Source organism: Capsicum annuum, chromosome 11, assembly GCF_002878395.1.
Source record: "Capsicum annuum cultivar UCD-10X-F1 chromosome 11, UCD10Xv1.1, whole genome shotgun sequence".
NCBI classification, from domain to species: Eukaryota; Viridiplantae; Streptophyta; class Magnoliopsida; order Solanales; family Solanaceae; genus Capsicum; species Capsicum annuum.
The window spans coordinates 120,958,778-120,973,461 of NC_061121.1; the positions used below are offsets into that span (position 1 = coordinate 120,958,778).

The 14,684-nt window shown below is 35.1% G+C and overlaps 1 non-coding gene across 1 annotated transcript; it reads left to right on the plus strand.

Annotated features, from left to right (window-relative positions):
- The first annotated feature begins 12,085 nt into the window (after nt 1-12,085).
- Nucleotides 12,086-12,191, plus strand: LOC124889148. Its single transcript, XR_007047760.1, has one exon. It is a non-coding gene; the product is annotated as a small nucleolar RNA R71 (small nucleolar RNA).
- The last annotated feature ends 2,493 nt before the right edge of the window (nt 12,192-14,684 follow it).

Genomic DNA, 14,684 nt, shown 5'->3' on the forward strand with positions numbered 1-14,684 from the left:
TAGAAATATTAGTAGAGACGGTGTGAGCTACTATTTGGGATATTTTTCACTAGTAGGTGAGGTATTCGTAGTATGTGTTTATATACATTATTTTCTACTTTACTTAGTCAGCGTATGATACTGACTAAGTGTAAGTAGGTTGTACTCATCCCTACTATTCACTTTTGATGCATGTCCAAGTATTGTGCATCGTATGATGACTGAGTTCTGGTAGTGATTTGATACATTCAAGGTAGGGGCTCTCTCTATGCTTCCCAAGTTGACCTTTGACCTTATCCTATCTAGTTTACGTCTTATTTAATATTCAAAGACGAAATTCTAGTTTCTTTTGGATTTTCAATTTTCTTAATCAAACTTTGAGTTGTATGTGGATTAGTCTTACACTGTTGAAGCAGGTTTTAGGATGGTTTGTGGTGTGTTTATGATTTTCAACTTCTGCTATTATAATAATGTATTGTTTGACTTCACTGTAGAAGTCTTGCTTTAGATTTATGTTATGATTTCTTCTTATATACCAGTTTGGGTGATCAGCTTACTTTCCAAGACTTAGCCGCGATAAGTTCCATCATGACTATTAGTTTAAGGGTTGTGAAAAATTTATATGAAAGCGGCCAGGTTAATTAGTCCGATCAATGTAAGAATAGGGTGTCGGGTAGATTCTCGTAGATCGACATGTAAACATTCATATATATCTTTTAAAAGGTTATAACATTCCTTTAAGAAACTTTGTTGTTTTGTTCCTTATATTGCAAATATTTCATACCTTGAGTTCTAAATTGTGTTTCACTTTTTATTGCATAGATGGTGAGGACTAGATCTCGTGAGGATAGTGATGCTGAGCAAACATTCGAGGAGAGAGTCAAATCTAGGGTATGAGTTATGAGTCATGGATGGTCCTGAGATGCAGGATAGGTATGAGGATATACCTCTTTCAGAAGTTGTATTAGTGGATTTCCCCTGAGATTGAGATTAAGCATGCTAGGGATATGGGACCTACTCAGGTTCCAAAAGGATTTTCTGCCTAAATCTTCAAAGAGTTATTGATTCATTAGCTAACTTAATTATAGAGTGTCTGTTTGAGTGTACATAGTGTTACTCCAACTTAATGTGTTGTACCTCTATTGGAGCTAGAGTCTGCTTTTGGTGTTCTCCACCATCGCGTATTATACATTTATCTGTGGTAATGACATCTTCTTATTGTACTCCACAGACTCTGAATATTATTCCACCTTTTATGCCAGTATCAAAGTATAGTATTTTGAGATTAGGAGTTCGACCTTTATCTATTTTACCCTATTATTGTTACAAGTATGTTTATGTCTTTTGTTGATCAGTATAGGTTTGAGAGATTTCCTCAATTGGGTTCACCTATGCTTAGTAGAGTTGTAGGACAAGATGCTTAGAGTTCATGATCGATTATCAGTAGAGGTTGGATAACCTTGGATCGCTTGAGTCACAATAGGTTGCTAACACTACCTAAAAGTCTAGAGATATAGTCAAGGATTAGTAGAGGTCATGTTTTTGTTGTAGACCCTTTTGTTCACAAGAGGTGACTTGGGATAAGTTTCTTAAGGCCTTTTTCCATAAGTTAGCGCCTATACAGTTTGAGGGATCAAATGAGAGACAAGTATGATCTCTTTAAGCAGGGTTCCATGACTGTTGAAGAGTATGAGGCATGTGTTTATGCCCTGTACAGGTATTCAATTAAAAATATTACCACCATATCTGAGAAGATACGAAAATCCATAATGGGATTAGATATTTCAATTTAATTGGTTACTAGTAGGATAATACTGTTAGGGGAATAATTTTAGGGTATAGTAGATCATGTTAATATGATTTGGTCTATGCTTCATGCTCTCAAGGAGGTACCAAGAAGGTACTTTGCCAAGGAGAGTTCAATGGTCATTTCTTCGAGGCCGAGATTTTAAAAGTTCTCACTGGTACCATGGTAGACAATTCCAGGTAGTATTATAGGGTTCAGGTAGTACGTCTTCTGGTTAAGTGGCATAAGTAGTTCGATGTCGTCACAAGGTGGTCATTTTAGCTTAGTTGTACCTTTTCCTATTGAGTCAGCCCATAGAGGTTGCTAGATGTGTGATGAGTTTTTTCATATGTCCAAGGATTATCCTCATCATATTTTTACACCTTCTCTTATATCGACAATTAGAAGTGACATCAAGGGGGTGGAGGTACTACTAATAGTGCACAAGGCAAAAGTAATAGTGATAACGAAGCTATTTAATTAGGTAGTTGATGTGGATGGTGCAATGCTATACCATCAAAACCAGAGGAAAAGGCTTTTGAAGATGTTATAACAGGTATCGTCCCTATTTTTCTCAAATATGCGTTGGTGTTATTTGATCCGGGAATGACTTCCTCCTATGTGTATGCATTTCTTCCTTTAGGTTTTGATTATACTAAAGAGATTCTTGCCATTCTAGTTCATGGATCTACCGCAGTAGGAGACTCTTTAGTTGTTTATTGGGTGCGCCAATCTTGTGTTATGACTTTTGCAAGCTGTGAGACTTTGGTGGATATAACTACCCTAGATATGGTAGACTTTTCATCTTTGTTATGGATTGGTTAGCTCTTTATCATGTTTTTCTAGACTCTTATGCTAAGATCGTGATGATGAAGATAAACCAGGGACATGGCCCCTTGCAGTTAGCTTCTCATCATCAAAACTACATATAGCAATTTTCCCACTTTTTGATGATGACAATACAACGATACATCCTTGAGCATAAATACATATCCATCATATATAATCAGTTTGATTACTACTTTAAAGATGACTGTTTCCTCTATTATCATACTTCTACCATCATACAATAGAGGGACTTAGTCCCTTATTGTCATTTACAACAAAAAATCTTATTTTCTTCCTTCTATCTATTTGCTTTCCCCTATCACTGTATCATGCTTCCACCATTATGCAACACAGGTAACACACTTATTAGCTATTTTTCTAGTTCTAGATACACCCTTTATATCCCTTCCTCCATATAAGATCAGTATGGTATTTTATTCCCTCTTTTGGCATCATTGAATATGTTTAATAGTAAACCAAGAGTAATAGTAGGCACAAGTTAGTTAACTCATAGCCACTGAGAAACACTACCATAAAGAACAATTTTAATGTAGAATTAGATAAAGTGCACAAAAGCAAGGACCCATTCATGTTCAATAAATTATATAATTTCAGTGTAAAGATTACAATTCAAGTTACATAGAAAAAGCCACATAAGTTGGACTAAAAATGTGAAGGATTTAGGGAGAAGGTTTGGAGAAGTAAGGTCATCTTAGGATAGTGTAATAATTAAAGCTCAGTGGCCTCATTAATTTTAATTATACAGTTCATCTAGAGTTCATTATTTCCTTATTGTAGGTATGATATAGAGGTGTACCTAAGGTGATATGGGGAATGAATTAGTTTCTAAGATTATTAAGTTTCATTTGTGCTTAGATAATGCCTGTGAGTTTCTACGTGTGAATAAGGCTAGTCATATAGTATGTGGTAGTCTTGATGGCTATTTTAAGGAGCTATTGATAAATAATGCTGAGCCTTTTGGTTTGATTTAAATTAGTGACGCCGATTATGTGTTTAGTAAGGCAAGTATGGTTGTCAAGTTAATCAAGTATAAGTCTATTATGATGATTATTAAAGATAATGGAAGTTAAGGGTGGTATGGATTAAGAGTGTGTCCAAGAGTGAAGCTACTATTGTCTAGATATAGTTTATATAGGCAAGTAAGCATTCATGTGTAGACCGTTATAGCGAAGAAATTATGGCTCAGTCTTGAGGATATCAAGTAGAGCCATAAGCTTAAAATGTCAGCTTTGATCTAAGGGTCAAATGGTAGAGTTAAGAACAAAATCAAGTTTTGAGAATTTGATTATGATGCATGTCAATAAGAGTTGTAATGAGGTAGTGATCCCTTCTTACTCTAAAGTATTCCTTGGACATCAATTACTATCACACCAAAATCATGGCTTGCATGATAGATCTATGCAAAAGGCCAATGTTTGAAAGCTTCATGCATACTCAAGTTCATTCTAAACTTCTAGTAAGTAAGTAACAGCTTCACTCTGTGATTCGAGTCATCCCCCATAAATATATGAACTTAGGCCTTCTGTTGAATAGCTTATGATAAGAGTATCAACTAATGTTTCAGAGTATGTCAGATCTCAAAACTCATAATACTAGTTAAATTCACATTATATCATGTAGGTCCTCAGTTTAGATCTCTTTAATCAATCCATTCATTCGACACACTATTCTTCAGGGCTTAGTTAAGTGTCAAAGTTATGTATTGTATTATTTTGTACTCCAAGTCCTTTGTGTTAGCCTTTTAGTGACCTTTTCTTATGTTAAGATAGTGGTAATGATAGTGGAAATAGTAATAGTTTAGATGAGAGAGAGTTTATGATCTTCATTACGAAAGATTATTTATGCTTTTTCTATCTAAGGCAAAAGGATGAAGGAATATTGAAGTAAATCTTTGGTATATGTCATAGTTAGCTGAGAATTCTGGATATGTCTTCTTAAGAATAGTGCAAGAAAGTTGTTACTGATTGAGGTTTAGAGTATATGTGAAGTATACATTTATGAGTGTTTGACTTAAAGTTCATATGTGGTTATAATGATAGGCTTGAATGTCATGTTGGGATGTAAGTATATGAATGCAATATGCGATAGGGAATCCCTAGAAAGAGTTCAGAGTTAATCATTTAAGTAGTAAGTCATGTTATGCTTGGAGTGTGAGCTTTGAAAGAGACATAGTATATTGAATCATGTGGTTTATACTAGTATTATGGTGTAGCGTGTTGTACCTTCTGATTTAAAGTTAGGCTTTATCATGGTGAGAGAATTAAGTTCAGTTTAGACATTAGTAGATGGATTTATCAATGCACATGAGAAAATTATAAGTTGAATCAAATGAATATGGCATTTAAGAGGGAATTGTATAGTTGAGAGAGTATTTGAGAAATGTTGCTAAGCTTGAAAGTAAGAAGTTGCGTTGCCTAAGGCCTACTAATTCTATCCTAGCTTATGATTTATTTGTATATGTCCCATGCTATAGAGTTGTATTAATGTTGTGATTCCTTAGTCAGACGTCTTGTTCTGATCATGCCCAAAATTCATTACTCCGTAATATTATTAGAATTTCTTAGAAGAGTGTTAGATAAATACTCGATTTGAGTATGTGCAATATGTATGGTATAGTTCATAGAGACTACAATCCAGTTTAGCAATCCAGAAGATTAAATCTTATAGATTTCCAACCATTCACATAGTCTTACTACCAAAAGTTTCACAAGTAAGGCCATTCCATGAGGTAAAATATCTGCATTGATGTAAAATAAGTATTCAACAAAGTTCATGCATCATGCATCAGTTTAAGATTCAAATATTATGACATGATTCAACTCATGAGTGTCCCATGCATCACTTAGTATTTCCTTAGTATTTTAAGCAAATCAGTAATGAACTATCCCAAGGAGGAGATGTTGTGATACCCCAAGTTTACATGTCCTAAACCTTTCGTATTATATATTCGAAACCAGATCCAGCCTGAGGTAATGGTTACTCATAATTTGACTCTCTTGATTTGGTCTCAGCCTTATAACCATTTTCATAACATTGCATGTATTCATGAAATTAGTTTAGTTCATGTATCTTGCTTAGACTCAGTTATGCAGTCATGTTCCAAGTTACGTTCCAAGTCATACATGTTAAGAGCATGATCTCAGTTGCCTTAGTACTCTCAGTCTAATCAGTCTCATTCAAGGAAGAATGCTCCCAATGGGGAGATATTGTAAGACACCATAAGATCCTAGCCTAATTCAGCTTACTATTGCATGTTAGAGGAGTCCAAGACATTGAATACTTCATTTAGTGTTGGGACTTAGTCATTTCTACATCTCCTAAACTTCGATGATTTTATTTTTGAGCTTCGCATCCTTAGAACATCCATTTAAAAGTTGATTCATGATCGGGGGTGTAAAAGGTATGTCTCAGGTAAGTTTCGCAATTTTTGAACAAGCATAAGGTCATGGTTAGAATTCCAAAAAAGCAATAGCATGCGATGGACCTGCGGTGAACGATCCATTTTGGTGCTTCAGAGCCCGTGATGCACGCTCCATTTTGGTGCTCCAAAGCCCACGGCGCACTCTCCATAGTATGCTTCCTTAAATTTCTAGCTTTTGTTTCCACGTATTTAAGGGAAATTGGGTCATTTTTCCTCACCCAAAATTGTCAAAAACACAAAATTAAAGTCCCCAAGGAGCATTAGTTACCCCATTATTCACTTTTACTCTCAAAGAAAACCCTAACCTCCCCTCACGAATTCTAAGAACTCCATTACTCCTTCTTTAAGATAATAAAGAATTTGAGTTCTCTAATACAAGAATTTCAAGGAAAGCATTCAAGAACATTCCTAAGGCTTCTAAGTCAAGCTTTCAATTTCAAATCAAACAAATTAAGGTATGTGGGGTTATGAACAAGGGTATCATTTCACCCTTGTGCCCAAATTGTATGATTTTAAGATTCTATTTACTTGTTTTGAAGTAGGGCTCATACTCAAGTTTCTATGTTATTTAAGCATGTGATTTTCATAAGATTTAATGCTTTAATTATATCAATAAGTGCTTATATTTATGTTTTAATTTATGAATGAGATTGCACTATCTTGACTTGATATTGTTGAGTGTTTCAATATTTATATTAGAAATGATGTTTTATTGTGAATTGCCATGAGTTTAAAGCATGGGTTTTAAGATAGTTTAATTCTTGAGATTTCATGAAGATCATGCTCTTAAGTTTTATTCGATAAGTTTATACTAAGAATAAGTTTGAGATTTCAATAAAACTATGATCTTAAGTTTCTTTGATGGTTTTATATAACGGTTTAAAGAAACATTAATCTTTTGATCGTAAGCAAAGATATGGAATCCACATTTTTCATTTTGATTGTAGTTTAAAGTAAAAAGAAGCATAACTGGTTTTCATTAGAAACCCTTGTGCTATTTTAAGGTGGATTTCCTAAAGAGAGAGCATATAAGTAATATGGGAATAATATTTAGCACCGAGTTGGGTGTGCGTCTAAGACCACATGCCCCGAAATAATGAGCCAACGTAGGTTCATCTTATTCCCAATATGGATAAAGTTACAGATAGTGCTCACTTTACATTAGGTCCTATTTTGAAGGCAATGTTAGGGCGACTCTCCCCAATGTGAGCTTTTTCCGATTGGGAACAAGACATTGGACACCATGATAGCTCACATGGTGTTTGCTGGTTAGAAGAACCTCCCAATAGAAAGAGTAAAAGTACAACTTTTAGAACTAAGTGTTATGCAACAAAAAGTTTATCATTATTCTTTACTACTCAGGTTTTTGATTTTACAGTTTTGCTTTATTCAAGCCCAAGGTGAGTGATTTACACTTAGCTTGTATTCTTTACAAATTTATAAGTATATTGAGTTATTATTTTACTTATGAATTCAACCCCACATGCTCATTACATTCCAAAAGTGTTGATCCACATATATATATATGTGTGTGTGCTACATCATCTGATAATGTAGGTACCAATTATAGCCCACACCTCATAATCATATAGTGTGCAGCTTGTAGTCCCAAGGTGATGAGTCTTTTTTATTCGAGGGCTTGAGTTAATCATAGTTTGAGTAGCATTGTTTTTTCTTTATTTAGTCGTACTAATTTGTGATAGTTGGGGGTCATGTCCTTAATACCTATGGTCCATATTAGTAGAGGCTTCATAGACAGTCAGTAGAGTTAATGTATTTCATTTTAGTTTTATTTTGTATAACCAAAGTTGTAATCGTTTTAATAGTTTAATTTTGAAGATGTTCAACTAAATACATTTATTCCTCTTATTTCTTTTAGATTTCTGCATTTTTTTCAGTTACTCATGAGTTATGCCAGCTCAAGGGATATCTTGGGATCACTTATGGTCCTAAGCACCGAGTGACATCCAGGGGGTAGTCCCGGGGTGTTACAACTCAGCTGGGGCTTCATCATCACTCTTTACTCTGGAGGAAGGAAGTCTATCTCGTGGTTATTGGACCATCTAAAAGAACTTCACCACCTTCCACATCTTGCTTAAGAATATGCCCCTATTATTCTCCATTGTGATCATCTTCTCGTATGATACCAGGAGGTCCCTTTGAGACTCTTCAAAGGATGAATAGGCTCTTCCAAGCCTAGTAATGGTAGCTCCTTGGTGGTCCTCCTAATACTTCTCATAATCAGAGTGGGAAACATATAAGTAGTGGGTGGTGTAGGCTCTTTCATCCCCTGGGTATATTATGACATGATATCCCTAATAGCCCTAATATCAACACTAATATCCTCAAGATACTTGGCTGTGCATTACCTATAAGACCCAGGCTCCTCACATGTCAACTTTCTCAAGTTGATATTTTTCTTATGCTTTTGATCGGTGCGCCCTCACCTTGAGTTTTATGAGGATAGATTGGGGTGCCAGGAAGCACCTAAGTATATCCAAGGTATTACTCAACCCCGATTCTCCTGCAAAGCTTAGTAATAAAATAGGGGAAGAAAAGATGTGTACCACCATGGTTCTTGATGAACTTCATCTATGATAGCATAATTCGATCAAAATTCAAAGAAATATCATCTAAAATGCAATGAAACATCCTAGCTCGTTAATCTGGAACTATTGTCATATGGGTGGTAGGGGAGAACCAGCTACAAATAATAGTCAACCAAATCTGGGCCTCTGCTGTGAAGTCATTCATAGATTTATTTCTCTTTGTCACTACCCAAGAGACCTCCTTTCCTAAACATAGCTTTTTTGATAACCAACTTGCCAGCTCACACCCTTTTGTTTTGAACTCATCCATGTTTGCATTTGGGAGACTGTATATGTCATTAATTTGCTCCACCCCAAATTCCAACTCCTTTTTTGATATCTAAATAACTGTGATGGATGGGTATAAGAAAGATAACATACTAACATTAATATAGAACTCTCGGAGCCACTAGTCATTTGCCTTGCAAGGATCCATGCTAAAGCATCGCCACCAAGTGGCGATGAGCCTGTCATGAAATGCCAAAAGTTTTTCTAGCACTTTCTCTATGTAGTTTCCCCTCTTCGGAAGTAGCTTTGTTCTTATAAGATTACCATAGTACAGAGTTGACACTCGGGGTCCATGAATCTAACTTGATCATACTCTCCCATGATATAATCATAAAGAACATGAGAACAACACAACAACATTAAACATCGATATTTTTATGCACAAACTATGCTATGTTGTCTACTAAAGTTCATGGGATGGTTAATTGGTGGTGTTAGGAAAACAATTTGAACTGCAGAAATTTTGGACAAGCCTGGAATTCATCCTCATATGTCGCGATCGAGGGCCATAGAACTGCAATCATGAACTAAATGACCACAACACGGTATCTGAGACTAGTTCAAGACAAAATTTGACAGTCTAATAATTAATATTCTAAGCCAAAATATGCTCCAAAACAAGATTTAACACTAAAATCTTTGAACAAGATTACTAGGGACTCAATTATGCCCTTAAAATGTGATAACAAGTAGCTATGAACTTGTTTGGGCATTTCATCGAGAAATTGGTGTGCATCCTATATTTTGCTCATTTTCAAACACTATTTGGGTTTTCTAGACATCCCCATATGTGTGCACACCATTTCTAGCAGCTAAACACCACACAAGTATGATTTAATCAAAGCTTTGGCAATGAAAATCATAATTTTAGGCCTTCCTTATAACATGCATTATATGGCCTATTTTTCAAAAATTAAAGAGCAAAATCAATACATTTACCATAGGAAACGATACAAGAGGGATGCTCAAATACTTGTGAATGCCCAAAATAAGCCTAGGAGTGGGTACAAATTGTGAAAAAATTTAAGAAGGGAATGTGGGGGAAATGGTAACCCTATGGTATTTTTATACTTATTTGACCGCAATCATGGTCCAAGGTCTACGATCACGGATATGCTGGTGACTGTGATTGCGTTAATTGAGGGTATTTCTGTACCTCTATTTTCCTATATTTAGCTTATTACTCAATTTTGATACACTTTCCCCTGTTCAGTCCAACATGCAAAAATTTCACGTTTTCCCCGTTTCAAATTCACTCAACACACTCTATAGTACAACAAATGAATGGTTTAATCAAATGAAAAAACTAAAATCTAAACTACAAAATTAAAAACAAAGAATACAGGATATTTTGTGGCTTTTGTAGGTTGCCTCCCACATAGCGCCTTAGTTTTCATCATGGCACAATGTCCTTCGTTTTTTTTTTTCAAGTTGGATCCTCAAGTGACCTATCATTCACTTCATCATCTTAAACATAGATAACAGTTAACACTTGAAGCTCCATGGGTTATTTCTTCATTATGCATACCTAGAAGGAAACATCGCCATCATGAACTCTAAACCTTATTTCCCAAGCTCCAAATATTAATCGCTCTACTAGTGGAAAGGTAAGGTTGACCAAGAATATAAGGCACCTAATGGTCCATTTCATGATCAAACACCACAAAATCTACCAGAAGGATCAATCTATCCACTTTTAACAACATGTTGAACAACATACCAACCCGTTTCTTGATAGACCGATTTGCCATCAAAAGCTTAATCAATGTTGGAGTAGGAGTGCTCAATCTAAGCCTTCAATAAATTATAAAGTTCATGATATTAATACTTGCACCAAGGTGACACAAAGCTTTTTCATACTTATGCATCTCGATGGTGCACAAAATTGTAAAGGCCTCGAGTTTTTCCTTCATTTTTTCTATTGCGCTACTCATGATGGAACTATACCCATGGTTTAATTCAATTGTGTCTTCTTCAATAATTTTCTTATTCGACAACAGCTTCTTCATAAGCTTAGCATACCTCAGAATATCATGGATATCCTCAAGTAATGGGATATTGATAGAGAGGTTGCTAAGCTTAACCATGAATTTCTTGAGCTTTTCGTTCTCCTCCTTTTTATTAAGCCTTCAGGGGAATGGAAGAGGTATTTGAATGGTAGTAAATATATCACTTCATGGCTTATCGTTCTCTACCTCCTCTTTATAAATTAACATAGGTTTTTTTTAATCCCCTTCTTGAGATTTTTAGGTTTCTTTTTTTGGCTTAACCGCAACCATTTTCGTCATATTCATGTTCTCAATGTTGGGTTCATTTTCACCCATACTTTCTCCCACATCTTCTCACTAATTATCCCTAAGGGTCTTAACACTTCTAGTGACTATTAGTAAAATATGAGTATCAATTTTTTGATTAGCTACGGTGTCACTAGGAATACTGTCTTTTTGTCTAGCTTTAAGCTGAGTAGAGATTTATCCAATTTGAGTCTCCAATTTCTTAGTCGAAGCAGAGTGGGACAGAATCGTATGGTTGATTTGTTAAAAGTCACCTTTTAATTCATGGACCATCTTTTTATTCCCTACACTTTCATCAAAATTCTTGCCAAGATATCTCCCATCTTGAACTTTTTAGGATCAACAGAATTGAAATCTTTACCCTTTTCTTGGTCAGGAGGGGGCACATAATGATCATACTCATGGTCTTTATCCCTTAGATCATGGTCATGATCATAAACAATCCAACTTTGATTTCCTCTTTGCATTTGATAGGTAGGACGGGAAACCCCCGAATAGTTAGCCAAATACCAAATCTCCTTATTTAACTTCTTAGTCTTTTCATCATTATAGGCCTTGTATGGAATGACATTAAATACCTTTTTGGGTGCACCCATAACATGCTTAGTTAAAAGCTCTAATTGCATCATTATTTTTTCCTCCCTCTCTTCATCTTTCTTCTTCTGCTCCCGATCAACAAAAGTTCTAGTAGGGGAACCCTTTGGTACCTCAGCATCATGGGTATTCCATCCTTAATTTTAGTTGGTCACTTCCTCAAGCAAGGTTGTCATTGTATGATTACTCAACTTCACAAGAGAGCTTCCTTCCATATTGTCTACCATGGGTTTGTTAAGCGAATTAAAATCCTGATAGAAAATTTGGAGAAACATCTTCTCTGGGGACCTCATGATATGGACATTGCATGAGTTTTCTATTGAATCTTTCCCACACCTCATACAAGGGTTCACCATTCAATTGTCGAAAGTTAATGATTTTATCACACAATTGTAGCAACATGGATGGTGGGAAATACCGATCAGGAAAGGCAACAGTAATTTTATCCCATATAGTGATTGATCCAGCCAAAAGAGAGAAAAGCCATATTACCGCCTACCCCATGGGAAAAAATGGGAAGAGGCACAACCAGATGGACTCTTGGGCTATGTGTGGAATATTAAAGGGTTCAAACACTTCTACAAAATGCGTCAAATGTAGGTTGGGGTACTAATAAGATTACTTACCAAAAAGTCCATTCATTTGTAGCATATGCAACATGACACTAGTGACAAGAACGACACTATTCCCATGAGTAGGTGGGATGTGGATGTCACTTGAATGGACAACATCATTGGGATGCTTCTCATCTTCAAGAAGACCATAAAAAGACTTGGCTTGACTTGGATTGTCACTCATGTATCCGTATATACTATGAAGATCACCTAAAAATGAAACAAAAAAACTACCAAAATAAATACACATTAGTATGAGTATCCGCAAAGAAAAAATCAACACCGCACAAGTGAAAGATAAATTTTACTCCCTAGTAATGGTGCTATTTTGATAACTCTCACCTATACCATTCAAAGGGGTAAAGGACGGTCAATTTCAATAGCTCAACTTTTGTTGAGGTCCAATCCACAAAGAGCAAAATTAGATTTCTAATCCTATGGGTGTTAATAATTGCTAAAAAGATACATATAATGTATATAAAGTAAAATTCATGATTTAAAATTGGGGCGGGGGGGGGGGGGGGGTTAGTTTGGAATAAGGATTTATTAATATTAACATAAGTCAACAAGTTAAGGCAACACTTATGATTTAAAGTTCAATACGAGAAGGATATTGGGATTATGTCTACCTAAGAGCAAGTTATGCACCTGTGCGTGCATATTTGGTGCACATTTTAGTTATTAACAATATGGTAGGCTAGGTTGAAGCGCCTGGAGGATAGTTTATTAATAAATATAAATGAATATCACTCATTGACCCTTTCGGGTACCTAACGAGTATGTCAATTAAAACCATCTATTTCCTCAATTGGGCATCTCTAATTCTAGGAATATACCCAAGACATAGCTAACTCTACCCTTATTTCTAAGATAACAAAAGATAGCAAACTATATCCATTAATTTTCCACTCTAGATTTGTCATTTATATCTCTCTTTCAGGGATTATAGAGGTTCCAAAAGTTCAACCACACTCCCTTTTCAAGGATGATGTAAGATTTTAAGAATTTAGGACTTTCACCTTCACATCCATTTTGTGTATTTGGGACTTTCACCCATAAATCTCAACTAATTAAATCAAACAATAGTGAAACCCATAATCAATAAACTAGAGTCTACACAAATATGTCACAACCCACGCATAATTGCAGCTTAGTTTAACATAATACCAAGACAAGGAAATTTTAGCTACTCGTGAAGTAAAGATAAAGAAATAGGCCATATGGTTCATTCAAAGCATACATCATTCAATTTTGCTAAATTTAAAGTATCAAATTCAAATAAAATTACTGTCCAATTTATGATTTGTAAACTTCAAATTCAATTGTTCCCAAGAGTCTAGATTACCCATATGAGAAAGGGTTTGAGCCTTTTAAAGGATTTGGGTAGGCTGTCTAAATTTAAAAATTAACCCTAGGTATATTCTCCCTAAGCTGCAATCATAGTAGCATGTTCACGATCGTGGCTTCTGCAGGCTTGACCCTTAGACCGCAATTACCGTAACTAGCAATGATTCCTACTTCAGATATTCCAGCTGTTCTTCTTTTCCCCTTTTTGATCCTATTCAACTCAAATCCACATCTTTCTTTCTCATTACTTGCATACTTGTAAAATATTGAACTTAGTGCATTTAATCACAAAATTATCTCATTCACATATTCAAATCATAGTAGTGTGCATGAATCTTGAGTGCAAATGAGTGGTAAATTCACCACTCTTCAATAATCATGAGACAATATATTTCAATAAATTACTATTAAAAGTTAACAGTAGTATAGTTTCAAGGGAAGTAGAATTAAAACTATATACAATGAATTTGACTGACTACCTGTGAAGTCTCTACTAATTGTGACTTTAGACAGATAGGACATGATACCCATCTGTCCCTAAGTTGTGCATACAAATAGAAATAAACTACTAAAACTATAAATTGACTTGAGTCCCCGATCAAGAGAACTCATCACCAATTAGATGAAAGTTATAATCTGCCTAACTATAATCCTGATAGTAAGCACCTAAATCTACATCAAATTAATGTTGTAGGAAAAAGTAGAATTTAATTAGTAATTAGTACTTTTGCATCTAATTAGTATTCAAGATATTCACTATGAATAATTTAACAAAAAATTTACATGGATGGAAGTTTGTAAATATTCACAAAATGATCATCATTAGTGTGGGACTACAAGGGTATTCTATCACTATAATGTGATATCCAATTTGACATGTTGATAATACAATAGTTAAACCAAAAGTAATGTTTATGTATACTA